General features: G+C 40.3%; 1 long non-coding RNA gene across 4 annotated transcripts in view; it reads left to right on the plus strand.

Moving 5' to 3' along the window:
- The window catches only part of LOC141129193 (uncharacterized), a 663,735-nt gene that overhangs the window by 148,812 nt on the left and 491,408 nt on the right, over positions 1-23,515 (plus strand). For 2 of the 4 annotated variants that reach the window (XR_012241783.1, XR_012241782.1), the window contains exon 1: positions 2,705-3,162. The exons of the other annotated variants lie outside the window; for them this stretch is intronic. This is a non-coding gene — a long non-coding RNA (uncharacterized lncRNA). Of the gene's footprint in view, positions 1-2,704; positions 3,163-23,515 lie in introns of those variants that run through there. 4 annotated transcript variants of the gene reach the window in all.

Below are 23,515 nucleotides of genomic sequence, written 5' to 3' on the forward strand. Positions count from 1 at the left end.
TTCAGCAAGTCATCTTCACCATGTCTAGATGCCTAAATGCATTGAGTTTCTGTGATGTGATTGACTGATTAGCAATTTGTATTACTAAACAATTGAACAAGTGTACCTATTTATTCACACATGTACAATTAGACTTAGGTCATGTCTCCAAAGGCAAAGGGGACAGATGTCCTGGATGCCTGTCTTATGTCTGGGCACCAAGAAAGCACATAAAGCTAGCCATAAACCTTTAGATTTCAGTCTTTCTAATGGGATCAGTTGATTCCTCCATCCATGAAGGCATACCCCCTACTGGCTGTTGTATTCAGCAGCTGGCAGGACCCACGGCTGATAAATGCCAGTGACTATATCTGACTGAATGCAGTCACTGTTCAGCTGATAGTTTTTCACCCAATCTATTGAAAATTTTTTAAGAGCCTGGTTGTGCGAACAGGGCCACCCACCCACAAATTTTGGCTGATTTAGCAGTGTTTGGCCAACTTTGGTGTACACAACTACATCCTTTAAAACCCCACTGCAGGAGAATCTTTCCAAGTCTTCTCCTCTTCTGTTTACTTCCTGCTTGTGGTCCTTCTTGGGTTTCCATGTCAGTTCTTGCATGATGTGGATACTTCCTATTGGCCCTGTCAGGACCAAGAAGAAGATGACATCATCAGTGGGAGGTAGCAGAGGACTTGCCATCTTGAAGCTGGCATTGCAGCGCTGGATCAGTGGTCCCTGGCAGCTACGAGGGACTTGGAAGGGAAACCTATGTGAGTATATCTGGCTTCACAAGGTAAAGAGAAAAAAATGCATATGAGCATGGGTTGAGGAGGAAGCGAGGTAGATTTTGCACTTTCCAGTTTTAGTAAATCTCCTCCATTGTCTGCAATATTGGAACAGTAGTAAGAAGAGCCGGCAAAACTGTAATCCTTGAGGTGTCGTTTATTGGCACATCAGAGTGACAATAAAACAAACTGACGTGTTTCGCTGCTTAGCTACGACTAAGGCTATTGCCGAAATGCGTCAGTATTATTGTTTTATTGTCATTCTGATGTACCAATAAACGACACTTCAAGGATTACAGTTTTGCCGGCTCTTCTTACTACTGTTGCATTGGAGTGTGTTGGGACACATTGAGCCTCGGCACCTGTGAGTGGACCTGGTGTATGGATTGAGTTGTCCCTGTAGAGAGCGCTGTTACCTTTTTTCTCTTCCATGCTCAATACTGGAACAGTATAAAGCACCACAAAGCTTAAAGCCCCATTTCAGGATAAACGATAAATGTCACCAGCACACCAGGATCTCCAGAATGGGTCCAAAGCTTTATTCCGCAATCGGATCATAGGTACAGAAGTGACGTTTTGGAATCTCACAGGATCCCTTTATCAGGCAGGTCACATTCCTGATGAAGGGGCCCTGCGAGACTCCAAAACATTGCTTCTTTAACTATGATAAAATTTGGACCCGTTCTGAAGATCCTGGTTTGCTTTTGACAGTTCTCTTTATCCTTTAACAAGGCTTTAGGCTTTGTGGTGTTTATACTGTTGCCAATATTGCAGGAGGAGATTTACTAAAAGTGGAAAATCTGGCACAGCTCTGCATAGAAACCAATCAGTTTCCATGTTTTATTGTCAAAGCTTAACTGAACAAGCTGAAGTTATAAGCTGATTGGCTATCATGCCTAGCTGCACCAGATTCTGAGTGCTCCAGCTTTAGTAAATGCCCTCAAATGTTTGGTATACCAAAGACCTACAAGGTGGAGTTTGGCCAAGTAGGAGCAAAATGTTCTCTGCTTCTGCATTTAGGCTTGTGGAGACCTATTAGGCAGGTCACATGCCTGATGAAGGGGCTCTGTGAGACTCCAAAATGTTGCTTATGTAACTATGATGTAACTTTGGACTCATTCTGGAGCTCCTGCTGTGCTGGTGACATTTCCCCTATATCCTGGAATGGGGCTTTAGGCTGTGTGGTGCTTTTTCCAGTCCCCAAATTGTAGACCATAGAGGGGATTTACTAAAACTGGAGAGTGCAAAATCTGGTGCAGCTCTGTATACAAACCAATCAGCTTCCAGATTTTTTGTCAAAGCTTAACTGAACCAGCTGAAGTTATGAGCTGATTGGCTACCATGCACAGCTGCACCAGATTCTAAGTGCTCCAGCTTTATTAAATCCCCTCAAATGTTTGGTATACCAAAGACCTACAAGGTGGAGCGTGGCCAAGTAGGAGCAAAATGTTCTCTGCTTCTGCATTTAGGCTTGTGGAGACTTAGCCTCATACCGGTATAAAAAGTTTCATGAACAATACGTACGTTTTTAATAAAACCAAGCCCGGAACAGATTGCCTTCTTAGCAGAAGCTGTACGCAATCCTAATAGCACATTATTACAGATACTGCAGGTAAGGAGATCCTCGGTCTCTGGAGACTAACATCTAAGAAGACTGCAATAAACAGGCTTGGAATTGTTTTTGTCTAGCTGTGCAGTTCATATTGCTTCACTCCCAACCAATGTGAGATGTGATACCTGCTCTGCCTGAACATCTCTTGGGGGGTGTTTTGTATCAAATGCACTGAGAAAACGCTGATTTTGTATTCCTTTAAGGAACACCCTACACACACTTCTGCTGTGTGACCTCAGGTCACAAGTAATGCCTGCAAGCTAATTGATTAAGAAAGGCTTGTCTAGCTGGGGCCTCTCTGAGAGTCCTCCCTTTACATTCCAAAGTTTTGTGAAGGAGGTTAGCTTAGCCTAGCAAGAAAGAGGAAGTTTCTAAGAGTTGAGATTCTGCACTCACTTTCAGCTCTTTCCCCCCTCTGCTTTCTGCAACTTCCTAACACCAACCCTTTACTCCTCACTCTTCTGCATCTTTACCTGACTCGCCAGGACAGGAAAAAAAAAAAAAAAGGAATATAAACCCTCTATTATTTGTTTCTTCTATCCCTGCCTTGAAAAATGATCATGTTCTACAGAACGGAGCTCCTGCAAAAAAAGTGCACATCTGCTTAATTCCGAAAGTAAGACTGGGATTGAATGACAGGGAAATTAGCCAGCTCTCGGAGCCGGGGCCTCTTGCAAGCGAGCAAAAGCTGCACAATGCAAAGGAGGACTGCAAGCAAAATGTGAAATGGAACAGGAGGGAGAAATGCTCAAGTGAACTCCAGGAGACGTCTACGATCACATGGTAAGTTCAGTTTGTTGGCAGGGCTTGCGTTTTCCCTTATTTTAACAGATAAACCGACCGCGCTTTCCCGCGCGCGCTTTTATTTTTTTACGTGTGTGTTTTTAGGTGTTTATGTTAAATGGTCATTATCGCCTAGTCAGGATTCATATGATTATACAATTAGTCCTTACAAAGAAACCTCAGTATCTAAGGCTGGGAAAATGAACATATTTTTTAATAAGATCTGATGTTACCGACTCTTTATCAGTTCCTTCTCTGCTGCCTTATCTGAAAAATTTAGCTTGCGGTCAGTATAAAAAGGGCTTTGTGTGAGAATTCTTGGCAAAGTTAGAGGTCGGGGCCTGTACGATCCATCTGCTTGCCAGTAAGATCCCAGAAGCACCATTTTCTAGAAACTAAAATAACCTTCTAAAACAATCTTGTAGCATATGACTGTAGGCTGTCTGTTAACAATAAGAAGTCTATTTGTACTTTAGCCATTTATTCTGGCCTAGCTTTTTATGTTCCAGAGGCTCATTCTGCTGATGTATGTTAATTCCTTTGTTCCTTCGTCTTAAGATAAAATACATATTTAATACTTGGTTTTGGCTGCCATTACACTTACCCACATCACATTATCATTGGGTAGCCTATTACATCCTTTTTCTGAAAAAAAAAAGCTAACCTGGTTTTAAAAGTCCGCAAAAAGTTGCCAAGAACAGCCACAGCTACAATAATCTGAAGAAAAAAACCTTAGTAGTTTGGCATTCAATTTATAGAAAAAAAATACTTTTTTTGGCATCCAAATTATAGATTAAACATTGCAAAGGTGGCATTAACTTAGGCTTGCCCTTGATTGGACAAAGAACTTTTTTAAGAAAATGGAGATATTTATTGGTCTTACATATATGCATTATTAAATGTTGATCTATACCCATAATCATATCCTAACTGTACATAGTTCATAACTATATAGACTGTGCATTTTTATATATATTTTCATTTTTTTAAGAATTATTTACAGAAGCAAAGCATTTCCATAAGCAGTGCTGGTTTCTGATTGCTGAGTAAAAAATATATATATCTAGATCTTATAAATTATTCACAATATGAGTTGAAATATGCAAGGGAAACACTCGAAAAAAAACACTATTCTGTATGGAATTTGAAAGGTTGATGCTTTCATAAATAATACATTTTTTTTCTTAAATGTAATAATAAAAAAGTACATTGAAAAAAAAAATACACAAATAAAGTTTTCTTTATAGGAGCTAATACACATCTATGCAATTTAAACGGTTTGTTTAGATCGCATAGTTGTGTATTAGCTCCTATAAAGAAAACTTTATTTGTGTATTTTTTTTTCAATGTACTTTTTTATTTATTTTGTCTATGTGTTTTTATTTTTCATAATGTTGTAAGAAGAACATTAATTGCAAAAAGTTGTTTTTTTCCCCCTTTTTTTCTCCTTGATCTACCTTTCACTGTATGAATAGTCTAAGCAAAAACAAATCAGAAATAAAAGCAAGGTGGCACAAAAATGTCGCTTGGCTTCCTGATATTTTTGTGGCTGTTTGGCTTATATTTTATCCGTTGTGAAACATTTTTTATACCCGTACTATCATAAAGTGAAAATATTACAAGGTTGCATACAGAGGTTATGTTTAGTGAACAGAGTCTAACAATCCAAGTGAATGCAAACCTTTTGATTCACCCTTTTATTGTGTAAGTAAACCACTGCTTAGTGTGACATAAGAGGCTTTACAGATGATTAAAACCGGCTTGCGGTTAGCTGAACAGTTTCACTTTCAGCAAAATATCTCAGCACTAAAATCTGGGCTGGATCACGAAGTGTGAGATCAAACCTGTCCTTACTTTGTACTGTCATTATTCAAAATCTGTCCGTTTTCCTGTACTCTATTAATGGAAAAACATATTTTATTAATATTTATTATAAAATTATTATTAATAATTGTATTTTTATTTTATTATTTTATTAGTATTTTTTTATGACCAACTATGTGTGAATTAATGGTCACAAATTTTACACATTAATGCAGAAATGCCATAGGTGGCAATCTGATCCAGCAGAAGAATTTTTTTTTTTTTTTTTAGCCTCATCTTATTGGTGTGCCTTTTAAACTGCTCGATAGGTACCAACTGCAACAGACCAAGCACACCATAACACATACAGCAATCATTAAACCACCAAATGTAAAAATCAATTAAAACAAGACAATTTACTGTATCATGTGCACTATCACTTTTAACAATTTGCAGAACTTTTGCTTTTTTTTGTTTTTGACTAACTCTTTTTGCAACACAGCTAATCTTTATACCAGTCGTAGGTTCAATTCACAGAGCCTTAACGTGAGGAAAAGGATCTTTATATTTAGCCATGTGACTGTAATTTTTAAATTTCATTGGATCCCAGCTGAAAATATCAAATAAAAAAAAAAAAAAAAAAGGATCCTTTTTATGCTGTATCAGCTTTGTGAATTGAACCAATAACTAATTTCAACCTTCTTTTATTCTATTATTATTATTGTAATTCGAACAATCTATTATTATGTATAAAATAATTCCATTAAAACATTTACTGGTTGATTAATGCAATTCTTGTAAGGTCAAGCTAATATTTGATTTGTCCTGTTAACATATAATATTTTAGTCTTTAACTACCTAAAGTTTTTTATTTAAAATAAAAAAATGTAATATTAAGACGCAGTATACAAAGTACCCCACCTCCCATTTTCAGTATCCCCATAAGATTTTTAGCTTTGGATTGCAAGACCAGCGAAGATATTAACTGATTGGTTGCTTTTGGTTATTCACTTTGCACACAGCTGTTTGCCTTTCTGAATTGTTCAAAATGCCCTCTTATCTTTATGTCGTGTAATTTGTGGCTTTTGTACTATTATTGTTATTTACATACTGCATCTTTATTTTTATTATACTACTATTAGGCTCAAATCACACTGCCCACTGGATTATAATGCAGCGGTTGGTGTGCAGTGCGGTTCGGCGGGATCACTGCACTGTTCCTTTTTTTTTTCTTAACTAACTTTATTGAAATGTCACACAGACATTACATAAAGTTCAATTGGCCGGTGCGAAGCGATGCCTCGCATTGTGCTGCAGTGCCTTGACAAAAAGTAGTGCATGCGCGCACGCAACGCAGTGGTGTGAATCGGGCACACAGTAGACAAAGCATTTGGTCTTGTCATGGGCTAGAATAAGTGCCCAATGCAGTCCCATTGCATCTAATGTGAATGGACCCTTATACTATGGTCTACTGTTATGCCTGGCATCAGGGTAGTCTTAATGACATCATGGGCCCCTGGGCATAGTAATACACTGGGGCCCCTACCAGCCTGCCCCAATTTGCACCCCTACTCTGAAGAATTATAGTATGAATAGTTGATAGAATTGAAAATATATACATTAGTACTTTCAAGAAAATCAATTTTAAACAATGAAAACACATTCCATAAATGAAAGACTAATCAACACAAAGGGCACAGTACAGAGGGAGGCAGAAAGGCACAGTACAGGGTAGGTCAGGAGGGCACAGTACTGGTTCCGGGACGCTGCCCAGGACACGGCCATACTGAGACAGCTTAGTAAAAGCATCACTGTCCCAGCAACTCTGGGACAGTTGGCCAGTATGATGTAATGCAAGATTATCATGGGGCCCCCCACGCACCTGGGGCCCCTGGGCAGTGCGCAGGGGTGCCCATGCATTAAAATAGCCCTGCCTGGCATGGTATAAGAGGTGAGCTTAGCACACATTGCATTGTACCTGGATACACCAAAGATAACATATAACAGGAAAGACCAATCTATTTCACAGATATTACATAGCGTATATTGTAAACATTGTTGTGTTTTTTCTCCCAATTTCACATTATGATTTTTTTTCCAGGCAGATTTTAGTTACATTTTATGGTTTCTGAGTAAGAGAAAACATTCCGTTTATTTGTACTATAAACCTCTGATGGGCAACAGAAATTTTCCAGCTGGCTGATAAGTTTTATTGTTTTTCGCCACATGCTGTTAGTTAATTAGGAATATGTGCTTGGAATCATTCACATACGTATTGAAATAGAATTTTGGAAGCCAGCGGTTGATTCGTTCAAACTAGACTGAGTTTTTTTGTGATTCCTGTCTCAAACAATCTGATTACTTTTTTGATTTGGCACTGCCGTTTAGCAGAAGAAAGCTAAAACCTTACTGGCCATTATGGCAACAGATTTATTTTTCCAGCTGTCTCCGAGAGCAGTATGATTGAATTCACAGCAGTCCACCACTTAAAATAATAGATTTACCCCAAATCACTCGATGTATAAAAATTCATAGTGGATGCAGCCATTTTGAATACTTAATTGCAGTGTCCAGGCATAGAACACTATGCAGAGCTCCTGACTTCATGCAGTATTTAATGAAGTATGTAAGAGGTGCAGATTAACAATGGTTTTCCACTACTGACTACCCAGGAGTGACATTTTCCAGTGCTACAATGAAGACACGCCATCCACTTCAATCAGGAAATATTAAAAAAATTAAAAAAAGACATGTCAGTGGAAATAATAATAATAATAAAAAAAAAAAAAAGCCTTCGCGCCCCTTCGCTTTAACGTGTTTTGCCCCACCCATGGGCTTAATTATAAAATGGACTGCTGTACTCAGCCACAGCAATATCAGTTATCAGAGGGGAAAAGTGATATCTGGAATGTTCTAATTACAAACACTGGGATCTTACTTCCTTTATGATGGCCAAAGACACTTTGGGGTTTATTTACTAAAGGCAAATCCACTTTGCACTACAAGTGCACTTGGAAGTGCAGTCCTTGTAGATCTGAGGGGGACATGCAAGGAAAAAAAAGAAAAACAGCATTTTTGCTTCTACAAGATCGGATGATAAAACCAGCAGAGCTTCCCCTCATTTCAGATCTTCCCTTCAGATCTAAAGCGACTGCACTTCCAAGTGCACTTGTAGTGCAAAGTGGATTTGCCTTTAGTAAATAATCCCCTTTGTTTTTTTATTTAATCAATCTGAAACCGTTCAAACCTGCAAAAAATCGAATTCCGATTGATTTTTGCCACGTACACACGATTGGAAAAGACCGATGAGAGCTTTTGGTCAGAAAATGCGATCGTGTGTATGCTCCGTCGGACTTTTGCTGGCGGAATTCCCGCCAGCAAAAGATTGAGAGCAGCTTCTCAATTTTTCGGTCGGAAAAAGTTCCTATCTGAAAATGCGATCGTCTGTACAAATTCCGACGCGCAAAATTCCTACGCATGCTCGGAAACAATTCAACGCATGCTCGGAAGCATTGAACTTCATTTTCTCGGCTTGTCGTAGTGTTGTACGTCACCGCGCTTTTGACGGTCCTAAGTTCAGCGAACTTTTGCGTGACCGTGTGTATGCAAGCCAAACTTGAGCGGAATCCTGTTGGAAAAGCCGCCATATCTTTTTCCGATGAGAAGTCAGATCGTGTGTACGCGGCATAGGACTCAGTCGGAAAAACCATCCAAGTTTTTTCCGATGGGAAATCCGCTTGTGTGTACACGGCATAGGACTTATATGATCATACTGAGTCGATCATCCAGGACTATTATTGTATTATTATTATACATGATTTACATAGCGCCAACACTTTACAGTATAAAGGGAGCCAGTACAATTACAATATGTTTCAATGCAGAATAGGAGGGCCTTGCTCATGGGGCTTGCAATCTAAAGGGGTGAAATTAACAATTGTTTTGTTTCGATTAGAAGCACCCAGATAATTTTTTCATGAGTACAATCGCATTGTGATTGATCAGATAAATTACATAGTGGTAACAGATGAGATTGATTATTTATGATCATAAGTTCTAATCATAATCTTAAAGAGTAACTCCACTTTTGTTGAGGAAAAAAATTATTCCCCTCTGGGTGATCTGTATACATTACAAGGTTTTTTACAAACTTTGGTGCAAATTCCTACCTTTTATTATTCCTTAAGAAATCCCTGTGTGTTTGTCTGTATCCATGTGGGAAAGTGAGTCTAATGGGATTGGTTTCATAATTATCAATCAGCTGTGCACCTGCAGGGCACTAATGAGGAAAGCTGCTGGGCCTGCATCCCTTTAGTTGGGATTTCCTATTAAAAGCATCTCACCAAAAATGACATTTTTGTTCCAGGGGGTGCCTGATATCTGACTTGTACCTTAGTGTAGACTTCTGGGAAAATCAGTAAGCCAATCACACAAGCAGGAAATTATGTTTCTGGGGGGTGTTCTGTACACATTTTGTGTACAGAACACCTCCAGGTAGCCATATTGAATTGCATTTTCAGAAAATTACAGCGGCTGCAGATTAAAAAAGAAATGTAATTTTTAATAACATTCAGTTACAATATCACTTGTGGCGCAATCATATACGCTATATCATTTTTTCTTTATTTGCTATTTTTTGTGGAAAGTGGAGTTACCCTTTAACTATTGAGTGAAATTTGTATCTCTGTGTGTGGCATATCAATCGAATGGGTTGTCGACTATAGTTTACTTATTGTGATAAGAAGAGATCGAAAAGAAATTGATCATTTCTTGAATCGTGTATAACCACCTTTCAGTGGAGTACACGCTATAAGAAAACCGGGCAAACGATCATCCGATTTTCCTCGTTGTTTTTTTTTTTGTGCAATTGTATACGCTATATTATACGTATACGGTATATTATTTTTTCTTTATTTGCTATTCCCCCCCCCCCCATGAAAGTGGATTTACCCTTTAACTATTGAGTGAAATTTACTTCTCTGTGTGTGGTGTATCAATCAAATGGGTTGTCAACTATAGATTGCTTATTGTGATAAGAAGAGATCGAAAAGAAATTGATCATTTCTCGAATGGTGTATAACAACCTTTAAGTGGGATACACGCTATAAGAAAATTAGGCGAACGATTATCCGATTTTCCTTGTTGTTTCACAGCAAATTGCGACCGATGAATGAAAATTCGTATGAAAATTCTCGTACGACAAAGGCTTTTTTTTATTGTTTATTGTTAGTGATAATGTGCAGTCTTTATTATCTAATTTTTCTTGTACGAAAACCATTTGTTCTGTACCCGTACGAGAAAAAGGTTGGCGTTTGTCCCTTCGGGAATTTTCGTCCGAAAATTCAGAATCGGCTGTCGAAAGTTGATACGAAAATCGTACGAAAATTCTTTGGATGAAAATGTTTGCCTGATTTTCTTATAGTGTGTACGAGCCTTTAGAAGTAACAAAGATTTGCTGTCATTTTAAAATTTACGATAAATTTGAATTACTGACTATGCCGATATGAGTGGATGAATCTGACTACCCAAATGTGCAGTAGAGGGTGCTAAACTATCCTATTCCATAACGAATTGCAAATTTCCTTATTCAAAAATTCAAAAACACTGATTCCTACAGTAAACCCTATTGCCATGCATTACCAGCTCAAGCCGTGTTCACATGTCATACCATTATGGTGTCCTACCAATTTTTTTTTAGTATGGTACCGAATCTAAAGGAATGTGTCATTTCATATATGTGTAATCATAAAAAAAAAATTGCATAACATCCATAGCATCTGTTTCAGGTTACCGGCTCTGTTATGTTTATGCGGTGAGCAAATTTATAGCATAAAACATAGAAAACAGTTTCATGGAGTCATCTGCTGATTGCCTGGTTGTGCACGTAATCTACTCCACTGCAGATGTTTCCAGTCTCCCTTACATAGCTCTCTGCTTTCTAGGAAACCAGAAAGGCCTCTGCTACAGTCTGACTCACTCCGGCAGTTTGTCAAGCTGTCATGCGTTCACAGGCTGGGTTTTATGTCTCTAAAGCTACAGTAGAAAACTCGCTGGAGCCATATTTGTTCAACCCTACAAGGCAAAACGTTGATGCTTTTTTTTTTTACTTTTTTTTTTTAAATTTGCACTATAGTTGTCAACTTTCCCGGATCCCCTGGGGGCACTGCTGATTTTTTTTTTTTACATTTTCCTCCAAGTCCCACGCGCTTCAACATTCGTTTCCCAGGATTGTGGTTTTTGAGTCTGTTTTCTCTATTGCACATTGCATGCACAGTTTAGATGCTTTACATTCACTGCTCAGCTTATAAGTAGCTCTCGGCTTGCAGTTTCCCCCTAAGTGCCTGATTTGGGCATGTGAAAGCACAGAACCTAGGGTTGCCACCTGTCCGGGATTCACTTGGACAGTTTGGGTTTTAAATCATGTGTCCGGGTTTCAGCCCGCCTCAAACTCAGACACAATATTCAGACAGGAATGTGGCTCAGAAGAGGGCCTGATAGGAGGGTGAGGGGGCACTATGCATGCCGCATTATCTTTCTCTTTGGAGCACCCAAAGGTGTCCCAGGTCTGCTACAATCCTATAGTGTATGTTAAAAAAAAAAAAAAAAAAAAAAGCACATTTTGCTGTGCACCGCTAAAGTCTTCGGGTTTGGTTTGAAGAAAAAGTGGCAACATTAACAGAACCTTGTATCTTTTCAATTGTAATATGCTGTATGAGTTAGATAGGCACAACTAGATTGTAAGCTCTAAAGAGCAGGGCCCTCTGATACCCCCGTATTGAATTGTATTGTAATTGTACTGTCTGCCCTAATGTTGTAAAGCGCTGCGTAAACTGTCGGCATTATATAAATCCTGTATAATAATAATAACTGCAGCCCTGTGCTGCTTCTCATTAGTGTTACTAATAGGGTTGCCACTTTTTCTTCAAGTCAAACCCGAACACTTTAGCGGTGCACAGCATTTTTTTAGCATACACTATAGGACTGTAACAGACCTGGGACACCTTTGGGTGCTCCAAAGAGAATAATAATGCGCAGTGCCCCCTCATCCTTCTGTCAGACCCTGTTCTGAATCACATTTCCACATTCCTGTCTGAATATTGTGTCCGGGTTTCAGGCGGACTGAAACCCAGACACATGATTTAAAACCTGGACTGTCCGTGTGACTCCCAGGCAGGTGGCAACTCTAATTGCTAAACCTTAAAGTGGTTGTAAAGGCAGAATGTTTTTTTTCTTAATGCATTCTATGCATTAAGATAAAAAGCCTTCTGTTTGCAGCAGTCCCCCTCGCCCCCCCAATACTTACCTGAGCCTCATCTTGATCCAGCGATGTTGCACAAGAGACTTGGCTGTCCGGGACTCCCCTCCTCATTGGCTGAAACAACAGCGAAGCGACATTGGCTCCCACTGCTGTCAATCAAGGTCAGGGAGCCAATGAGGGGACAGAGAGGGGGCGGGACTGGGCTACGACTCCGTGTCTGAATGAATATATAGAGCAGCGGCTTGAACAGCACTTGTAAAGTACACAGGGTGTGCGATACCCTGCCAGAAAGTTTAGGTAAGTGTCTCTTTGTGACCTTGAGTTGGTGAAAAGCATAGCATGTAAATCTTTGGGCACAAACACAAGTTAAAAAAATGATGAGTAGTGTTTTACTGCTTTGCTAGACTGTATTAAAGAGGAAGTAAACCCTGATGGGTGTTACTTCCTCTTTGTTTCCCTGCAAAGGTAAAGCATAATGGGCTACTATGCATTGCATAGTAGCCCATTATGTGACACTTACCTGCAGGAGAAGCCTGCGATGTCCCCGTCTTCCTCGCTAGTAGCGAGCATCCATTCTTCACCCCTCTTCCTTCCAGGGCCGCGAACTCCGGCTCTGTGACTGGCCAGAGTCGCGTGACGTCGTGTTACGTCACTCCCGCGCATGCGCAGGAGCCGCCTTTAACGGCATGACCTGAGCTAAGAAACGACACAGTGTGCGCTTTCTAACTCCAGCGCATGCGCATAGGAAATCGCCCTACGGCGATTTGCAAATATCTCCTAGACCGTGCAGGTCTGGGAGATATTTCAAGCACCTACAGGTAAGTCTTAATCTAGGCTTACCTGTAGGTTAAAGTGGTTGTAAAGGGTTTCCCAACCACTTTAAGTTAATACAGTAAGGCCCCTTTCACATGTTTGTTGTGACTTGAAAGTTGTGTGATTTTGCCACAGATTCACTTTAAAAAGTTGACATTATCCCTCTTTAGTATGGTTTGACGACGCGATACTGCAAATATAACAATGTGTATAAAATCTAGACCAGAGGCTTGAATCTTGGTCATAAAGTTAAACAAAATGAGAGCAACATTCTTGTGTCTCCAATACATAAATAAAATGTGTGAATGCATAAATATATAAGCAAGTTCTATGTCAGGTCATGGCAGCATTATTGTAGAAATTCATAACTTTCTGTAGAAGTCCGGCAACACTCGTATTCTCCTGTAATAAAAGGTTTGCTGAGCCCATTAGGTTCCTACTAAACGTTAAAGCCAACAAACTACCTCATGCTGGAGAAAAAGGAGGGTAGGAGAGATAATGGTCAACATCTGCTGAACATCAAACTTAATCCCAACTACACAGGACACAGTGTAAAAATACTGGAGAGCAGGCACAGGGCTCGTGGAGGCCAAGATAAACATTCTCAGCTGTGCAGCATAGGTAGAAGAAAAGAGGGAAATGATACTTTTTCATGGAAAATTTTCTTTCAAAGCAATCACGCTGAAGTCGTTGAAGTTTGTATTTTTAACCATTGAACCAGTTAGAGAGCTGTGTTTGTAAATTCACTTGTATCCCTCATGTCCTGAAAATACTTTACTCCTCAGTTAGATTTTTGTAAATTCTTTATTTAACAGTGTATATCATGCGGTAATACAGAAGGCTCAACAAGATATGTTACAAAGATAATACATGTTGTACATCTCTATACCACTAATATATATAATCCTAGGGGTACCTTTCGTAAATTTCCTTCTCTGGATCGATACAGGATGTATGTCTAACGAATAGGAGACCTCCGCACGCTGCATGACTCCTTTAGCAGTATTTTAAGGGATTGGGTATGAGGTTGGAGCCGGTTCACACCAACCCTCGAAAGTCTACATCCGATGCACTAGCATCTGGTAGGACGAGAAACAGAAAGAGGAAATGTTAAAGGATAGAGAGGGGGAGATTAGAATGTGGGGAGGAGGCAAATCAGAGACGAGGTTGGGGCGTAGAAGGTGGGGCGAGAGAAAAAAAAAAGGGGGGGGGGGGCAGTTAGATTTTTGGATCTCTTGAAGCATGCCAACCAAGCTAGTACTCATTTAGCAATGAAAATTCTCTAACATGGATAAAAATTTAGTAAATAAGTAAGTTTTCTCTTTCACTGATGGGCACTGATAAGGCGGCACTGATAAGGCGGCACAGATGAGGTGACACCAATGAGCGGGCACTGACGGGCACTGACGATGGGCACTGATATGCGGCACTGATGGGCACTGGTAGGCGGCACTGATGGGTGGCACTGATATGCAGCACTGATGGGCATTGATAGGCAGCACTGATGGGCACTCATGGGTGGCACTGGTGGGCACTGATAGGCGACACTGATGGGCACTGAAAGGCTGCAAAGATGGGTTCTTATGGATGGCACTGATAGGCGACACTGATGGGCACTGATAGGTGGCACTGATGGGCACTGATTGGCAGCACTGCTGGGTACTGATGGGCACTGATGGGCACTGATATGCGGCACTGATAGGCATCCCTGGTGGCACTGGCAGTGGTAGGCATTGGAGTGGGCACTGATTGGCAACTGCCTGGGCATTGATTGGCAGCTGCCTGGGCACAGATTAGTATTTCCCTGGGGGTCTAGGGGGCATACCTGGTGGTCCAGTGTGGATGGCTTCCCTGGTGGTCCTGGGTGGGATCCGAGGGGAGGCTGTGCTGATAAACAATTAGCACAGATCCCCCCTGTCAGGAGAGCAGCTGATCGTCTCTCCTCTACTCGCGTCTGTCAGACGAGAGTGAGGAAAAGCCGATCACCGGCTCTTCCTATTTACATCGTGATCAGCCGTGATTGGACACGGCTGAACATGTGGTAAAGAGTCTCCATCAGAGACTCTACCTAGATCGGAGTTGCGGTGTGTCAGACTGACACACCGCAACAATGATCGCCACGATGTGCGCCCCCGGGGGCGCGCAGCGGCTTAACATCCTGATCACGTCGTATTCTCAGGCTCTGATTGTCTCTTGGGTATGGTAACCAGGAAGCAATGACCTGACATTACTTCTGATTTACCCGGATGTCAACTGCACCTTTTTTACCAAATCAAAAGCACGGATCTTGATGTTTTGAATGCTTTTAAGGGCAAAGAAGGGATTTGAGGTCTAATAGATGCCAGATCTCTCCATAAAGAGTACCTGTCACATGCCTATTGCTGTCACAAGTATGTTTACAAGTGATCAAAAAAAAAAAAAAAAAGATTAAAGCAGCAGTATAAAAATAAAAAAAAAAAATACATTTTTTTTTTTTTCCCCCACCCCCTTGTATCCGTGCAAAAACGTGAATGTGAGCGTTAGTCCCACGTGCCCGCAAACAGCGATCGTCCCACAAATGTGAGCTAACAACATAAAGGTCACATCATGGGCAGTAATTCTAGCACCAGACCTCCTCTGTAAATTTAAAGTGGTAATCTGTAAAGGCTTTTAAAGTGTTGCCTATGGATAGTAAAATTTGTGTTGTTTGTCACGGGCATGCACAGTTTTAAAGCATGACATGTTTGGTACCTATTTACTCAGCGTAACATCATTTTTTATATTTTATGAAAAATTGTATTTTTTTTTTGTATTAAAATTTTAAAAAGTATATTTTTAAAAAAATGCGTTTGGAAAACCGCTGCACAAGTACCGTGTGACATAAAAAAAATGCAACACTCCCCAATTTATTCTCTAGGGCCTCTGCTTTAACAAATATATAATGTTTGGGGGTTCTAAGTAATTTTCTAGCAAAAATTAATGATTGATACATGTAAGCAAAAAAGTGCCAGGAAAGGCCTTGTCTGGAAGTGGATATTGTCAGTGTGTGTCGGACCTGTTAGGAAGAGCTGACAATTCTGTGTGAGAAAAGTTAAGGGTACGGCCATGCAAGGTCTGAGTTTACTCACACAGGGATGTACAGGTGTTCCATGAAGCAGTCCCAATGATGTCAATGGGGTGCAGCGGTTGCATGGACACAGCTGCTGCTCTCAACTTGACATTTGTGTAAGTGTGGGTGCCACTTGAATGAGGCAATACTGTTTTTTGGGGGTTTTTTTGCCATTGGTACATGTCTCCCATGGTAGTGCCCAGCTTCTCATGCCTTTGGTTTGAGTATAGACTTGCTTGGCTTGTTACGAATCGGGCAGATTAACAAGATTTGCCCCCATAGACTTGAGTTGGGTTTGCCACAAAGTTTGTGAACATCCAACTTTGTACAGGATTTACAAAACTGTAAACCGAAGCCAGGCAGATTTGCTTGTGACTGCGGTACAGCAAAGCTCACTTTTACGGGAAAAGTCAAAATTTGCATATAATTTTAGCTGCCTATATCTCCGGATCCACTGATTGCTGACATCTGATTTTCAATGAAGGTATCCTCTGCTTATGCATTTTTCATTATATATTTTGCATGAATTGTCTACATTTATGACAGGTTTACATAATGTGGAGCTATGGGCAAAATAAATATGATGCAGTCTGTCACAAGCATTAATGCAGCAGCAGTTTTTCGTTTTTCGGAGTCCTTCCTCTATATTGGTTTGCTGGCCTGTGGTGATGAGCCTGTATAGGTGATCATCCAGTTTTCCTTTTTCGAGGCATTGCTTATTATTGTGAATTGTGCATTCATCACCCTGAAATTTAACTCTGAGACCATTGTTTGCAAGACTTTTCACTGATAGAAGGCGGCCTTCTAGTTCTGGAACATACAGCACTTTCTTTACAAGGATACTGTGCTCATCTCCTTGCGGTGTAATGCAGTTCAAGAAACCCTGGCCTTTACCTTCGGAGGTGATGCTTTTCCTGCTTGCTAGGAAAACTTTGTCTTTTGCACTGTAATCAATGTTTGTGAAGAAGGTCTCATCGCTAGTCATGTGGCTCGTCGCTCCTGAGTCTATGCACCAGCCTCGTGGCTTGTCACTCTGTGTCACTTTAAAGGTGCCACTCCATGATGTGTCTGCAGTTTCCATTGTGGCTGCTTTGACTCTTTCTTTTGCTTTTTTCTTTCTCTGCTTTTCCTCCTCAGCTGTAGCCCAGTCTGATTTTCGTCCTGTACCTGCACATTTTTTGGAAGCCTTGTTTACTTGGAATAAAGACGTTTTTACACTATCCAAGCTCTGTGGCTTTCTTGGGGAGCCACTTTTTGCAGATTTAGCTGATGCATTGATGCACCGAGGTTTAGATATAGACGCTATTTACAATTCCTGCCAACTGGTGATTGAAGTTCTTCTGCCAGGATATCTGAAAAAGTTACCTTTGAAGAGATATAGTTGTTTTCATGCCTGAGGGTCACTTTGTGGCCACCACTGTCTGGTGAGTGCTTAGATTTACAACTTCGGGTGAAGCACGAATAAGAAAGCATGTGCACTTTATTATGTGGTGATTGGATCTACTAAGAAGAATTTTATGTGTCTTTCTCAGAATAATTTGAGGACATTTGATGTTGCACTAAATTCACTTTATTGCAAACACAGAATTTATTGTTTATGCACTGGAGCCCTCCAAGGTCTAGCTACTGCTATCCTGGATCCCGTAAAGATGAGTGATATGATTTTCCTCGTGTGTCCTGGCACTCACTCCACTGGGCGTCCTAGTAGCACCTGCTGCGGTGATTTGATTAAATTCACCTGGGTTAGTGAAAAGATAAAATTGTAGATGCGAATCCAAAATCTTCTGACTTTAGGGCATGTCCACCATATGTGGTATACTGGGCCTTCCATGTCACATCCCCTAAAACATAGAGGAGAAGTGCCTGGGACATATGCCAATTATTGGTACCATGTACCATCACAGCAAAACTTTGTAGTCTGCCTCGATCCGTGAGGTATTATTGTATGATTTTGAGGCGAATTGTGCCATTATAAACCATTTTCAATTTCCAACGTTTCCTCTATATCCTCTTCCCACTTGTTCATATAAAACAATTTTTCCGACTTAGAGGACAAGATGTTATATATTTTAGAGATATGGCCGGTATGCTTATTGAAAGACCCACACAGATATTCCATTGGGGTGGAAGTTGTTAAATCATTTGTACGCTGTAGAGCCTTCAGATAATCTAGGAGTAATGGTACATTTCTGAGTTAGGAAGTTGGTATTAATCTAGTAGGGTTTGTTTCGATTAGATACCATTATGGTCACATATGTTATCAATGCGTATCAAGCCCTTGTTAGTCCACCTTGCGAGCCCTTGAGGATTAAGACCCGGGGTGAAATCAGGATTACCAGTCATTGGAGCCAAGGGAGCATGAGAAGGTCTAAACGCATGAGGCTTCATCAATCTGTCCCATAGGCTTAGAGAAATGGATAATGTGGGGCACATTATGATTGGTCTACCTCTCGTTCGTAGCCACATCATATGACTAATTGGTTTGGTGGGATAGAGAGACGATTCAATTTTCATCCAGGAAGGTTGAGCTTGCAAGGAATGGAAATTAATTAGTTGAGCTAATTGCACAGCTTTAAAATGTTTCGCTAGGTCTGGAGCTCCCAGGCCACCTCTCAGTTTGGGTGTATAAAGGGTGCACCTATTCACCCTGGGTCTTTTGTCCCCCCAAAGAAATTTTATAATCTTGCTGTACAGTACATTAAGATAGGACATGCGGATTGCAACCGGAAGTGTTCTAAACAAGTACAACAACCTTGGAAGGAGATTCATCTTTATTGAGTACAGTCTACCGAACCACAACGGTGGATTGTTGGCCCAGCGTAGAATGTCCGCTGTCAGTTTCCTATATAAAGGAGGATAGAAAATTCCCAAATACGGGAGAGCCTCTCTTTGCCACTTAAACTGAAACGAGTTTTGGATTAATTTCACCATGTCTGCCTCCAAAGTGAAGTTTAAAGCAACAGATTTTGAATGATTACTTGTGAGACCCGAGATAGCTGTAAATCGGGGCAAGGTTTGATATAAGTTAGGTAGCGACGTTACTGGGGATGAGAGAAGCATCAATATGTCGTCAGCGAAAAGTGCACATTTGTGCTCCCTATCTCTGCAATATATGCCTTTTATATCTGGGTGACCTCTTAGTTTGATGGCCAAGGGTTCCAGGGCCATTATACAGTAAATAACATAGGAGATAAAGGGCAACCTTGTCGTGTCCCTCTGTGTATATCTATGTTATGAGAACTATACCCTTTTATTGTGGGAGTCTAGCAGTAGGTGCGCTACACAATGTCAGCAGTATACCGTATATACTCGAGTATAAGTTGAATTTTTCAGCCCTTTTTTTTGGGCTGAAAGTGTCCCCTTCGACTTATCCTCGAGTCACCGCCATCTGTCTGCATGATCAGCGTGTCATGCAGGCAGACGGCGGCCGGTGTGTGATGATAGTGTTCGGAGGCTATTTCAGCTTTCAAAAGCTTTCCTCCTGCTCCTCTGTGATAGGCTGAACAGCTGTCAGTGTACAGCCTATCACGGACATTCTCTCATCCTCGTCCGTGGTATGAGAATGAGAGAATGTCCTTTATAGGCAGTCAGCGGTCAGCCTATCACAGACGAGGAGGAGGCGCGGCTTTTGAACTGTGGAATGGCTGCCGAACACTATCATCACACGCCGGCCGCCATCTGAGGATGGAGATCACCACAGGGAGGCTGCACAGGACACAGGTAGGCTGCACATGCACACAGGACACATGCACACAGGGACACAGGAACACAGGACACATGTACAGGACACACATGTACAGGACACACATGTACAGGACACACATGTACAGGACACATGCACAGGGTACAGGTAGGCTGCACAGGACACAGGGAGGTATGCAGTTGCAGATGGGCATTGTTGACCCTCTGCATTTCTCACCCTCGTCTTATACTCGGGTCAATACGTTTTTCCCAGTTTTTTGTGGTAAATTAGGGGCCTCGACTTATACTCGGAACGACTTATACTCAAGTATATACGGTAGTTAAAATTTTAGGCCCAAATCCATATTGTTTCAATACATGGAGTATATAATCCCATGATACAGAGTCGAATGCCTGGCAAAGGTCTAACAACAACAGCATTGCCATGGTTGTCCCAGTTTGAATAAAGCGCTGCTATTACATTTATCACCCATCGGGTTTGGTCAGGAGCCTGTCGATTGGGAACAAACCCTACCTGGTCTGGATGGATATAATTGGATTCATTCTAGTCACTAAAATTTTAGTTATCAATTTAAGATCCATATTAATGAGTGGGATCGGGCGATAGTTGGCACAGTCCCCATGGTCCTTCCCTGGTTTGGGGATGACATGTATGAAAGTGGCATTTTCATGTGTGGCTAAAGGGGAACCTCTTCACAATTCATTGAAAAAGGAGCATAGATGAGGTGTCAAAATCTCTGTGTACTTTCTATATTGATGGCCAGTAAAGCCGTCTGGGCCCGGTACCTTTGACGGGTTCAAACTTTTATTTCCGGCCTTGATTTCTCCCTCTGTAAAGTCATAATGTATAGTTGAATTGTTCTTAACATATACCATCCTTGTTATTCCATTTGTAATAAAAAAATGTAATGTTAAAAAGCAAGTTTAGTTTATTTACTGAATAAGTTGTACTTTTATTTGAAGCATAGTACATTTAAATATATTGCATTTCACATTCCCAGTGCAGTAAAATGACATTCAATTTGTAAAGTAGCTCAACACTGTTTTTTTATTTCATTTTTTTTTTGAAAATGTCAGGGAAAAACAGGGAAAAAGTTTTTTTTTTTTTTTTTGCATGGCTTCAAAAGTTACAGAAATTTTATATCTCTAGTGCCTACCCAGAGGGCATCAAGGAAGGAAATGTGCAGGGATCTTCACAAAGTACGTTAACCAACTTTAAGAGTGTTCAGATTAAATAATCTAATTAAACTTTGATTGAAGTTATGCTTTAACCACTTCAGCCCTGGAAGGTTTTATCCACTTCCTGACCAGGCCATTTTTTGCGATACGTCACTGCATCGCTTTAACTGACCCCTGACCATCTGTCTGGACAGTGCTGATTGGCCCTGTGCTGATCACCTGCACCCTTCCAAAAAAAAAAAAAAAAAACAACTCTCTAGCAATACACACCAATCGGAGCATGTGCAGAGTGACTCCAAAGGCTCTCTACTATCAGCAGGTTCCACAGTGAGTATAGCAAGCATGCTTTACTGCATATACAGACTGATTTTATTGTTGTGGGTTTAGTAACACTTTAACCACTTAAGGACCGGAAGATTTTTCCCGTTAATGACCAGGCCTTTGTTTGCGAAACGCCACTGCATCGTTTTAACTGACAACTGTGAGGTTGTGCGACGCTGTACCCAAATAAAATTGATGTTCCTTTTTTCCCCACAAATAGAGCTTTCTTTTGGTGGTATTTGATCACCCCTGCGGCTTTTATTTTTTGCGCTATAAAACAAAAAAAGACGGACAATTTGAAAAAAAAAACTATATTTTTTACTTTATGATATAATACATATCCAGAATAAAAAAAAAAAAAAACGAATTTCTTAATCAATTTAGGCCAATATGTGTTCTTCTACATATTTTTGGTAAAAAAAAATCCCAGTAAGCGTATATTGATTGCTTTGCGCAAAAGTTATTCCGTCTACAAAATAGGGGATAGATGTATGGCATTTTTATTATTTTATTTTTTTTACTAGTAATAGCAATGATCAGTGATTTTTAATGGGACTGCGACATTGCGGTAGACAGATCAGACACTTTTGACACTTTTTTGGGACCAGTGGCAGTTATACAGCGATCAGTGCTATAAAAATGTAAATGTAAATAAAAATGATTATTGTATGAAAGACACTGGCAGGGAAGGGGTTAACACTAACGGGCAATCAAGTGGTTAATGTGTTCACTGGGAGGTGTTTCTAACTGTGGCGGGAGTGTTACACTGGAGGAAAAGAGAGATGGTGATTCAGCTTAGCTTATCACGTACAGGTACGTGATTTTGCGCACCCGTCCCGCCCTGCCGCAGTAACTTTGTTGGGTATAAAAGTATACTATAAAGTTAGATATAGTTTATATAAAATAAAGTTTATAAAGTAAAAGGTATACAATAAAATTTGTAACTAGAGATCCTCTTTAACCACTTCCCACCAGTAGGACGTCATATGATGTTCTGGACTTGAAGTGCAGATTTCTGGATGATGGCTGCAGCTACAAAAAAAAAAAAAAATTAAAGAGACAGTGTGAAATAAATAATATATATTTTTTTAAAGCTACCTCATCCCCGTGTGCTCATGCGGCAGAAGCGAACGCATACGTAGGTTGTGCCCATATGTGTAAACTGTATTCGCACCACACATGTGAGGTATCACCATGAACGTTATAGCGAGAGCAATAATTCTAGCATTAGACCTCCTCTCTAACTCTAAACTGGTAACCTATAAAAAATTTTAACATGAAGATTTTTAAGACATAAAAAATAGCAATGACAGCCTTTTGCCTCTCTAGGGTTTCTGCTAAATATATATATATATAATGTTTGGGGTAATTTTATAGCAAAAAAATCGTTTTTTTACATGTAGGAGAGAAATGTCAGAATTGGCTTGGATGGGAAATGGTTAAAGTGACACTGAACAATGGTTGAACTAGATTGACTTGTATCTTTTCTCAACCAGACTAACTATGTAATGATATCCTTATTCCCCAAAAATAATCCATACACATCCTCTACTTAATGGTCCTGTAATCTATTATTTCTGGGGGGGGGGGGTTACTGTGTTTTTCTGCTTCCTTGTAACTTCCTAAGTTAGCTCCTCAGCTTCTCCCTTTCCCCTCACTTTTGTTTGTGTGGAATGGGCAGTGCACGCTAGTGAAGACTACACATCCCATAGTCCATAGTCCACCTTGGGAGTGATCTAAGAAGGGTGGCTACATTTTTACATACAGTGGTACAATGGAGAAAAAACGTAGCCACCCTATTACAGGACATCAGATCACAGCAACAAAAATAAATAAATTTAGAGGAGGCTGAGAACAATAGAAGGTACTTTGTTGAGGTAACAATACATACTTGAATAGATTTTTACAGCACCTTGAGGATGTATCTGTGATCCCTGTTAATAAACATTAAAAGTTGTCATACATTTTGTTAATCTGTGTGTTTAATATGCTTCCTTTAAACAATACATTCCCGCTGAGAGATTTATATAGCAGCCTTTGACAGGAGAGACATTATTAGAAAGCATTTCCAGGAAGTTCACAGAAATGCCAAGGCTTGTGCCTACAAGAAGTACAGATTGCAATTATAATAGTCAGGAATTCAGTTAACAGCTCCGAGTCCTTTGTTTGCAAAATCTGTCCAGCAGAAC

The sequence above is a fragment of the Aquarana catesbeiana genome, linkage group LG02, assembly GCF_042186555.1.
Source record: "Aquarana catesbeiana isolate 2022-GZ linkage group LG02, ASM4218655v1, whole genome shotgun sequence".
Lineage (NCBI taxonomy): Eukaryota > Metazoa > Chordata > Amphibia > Anura > Ranidae > Aquarana > Aquarana catesbeiana.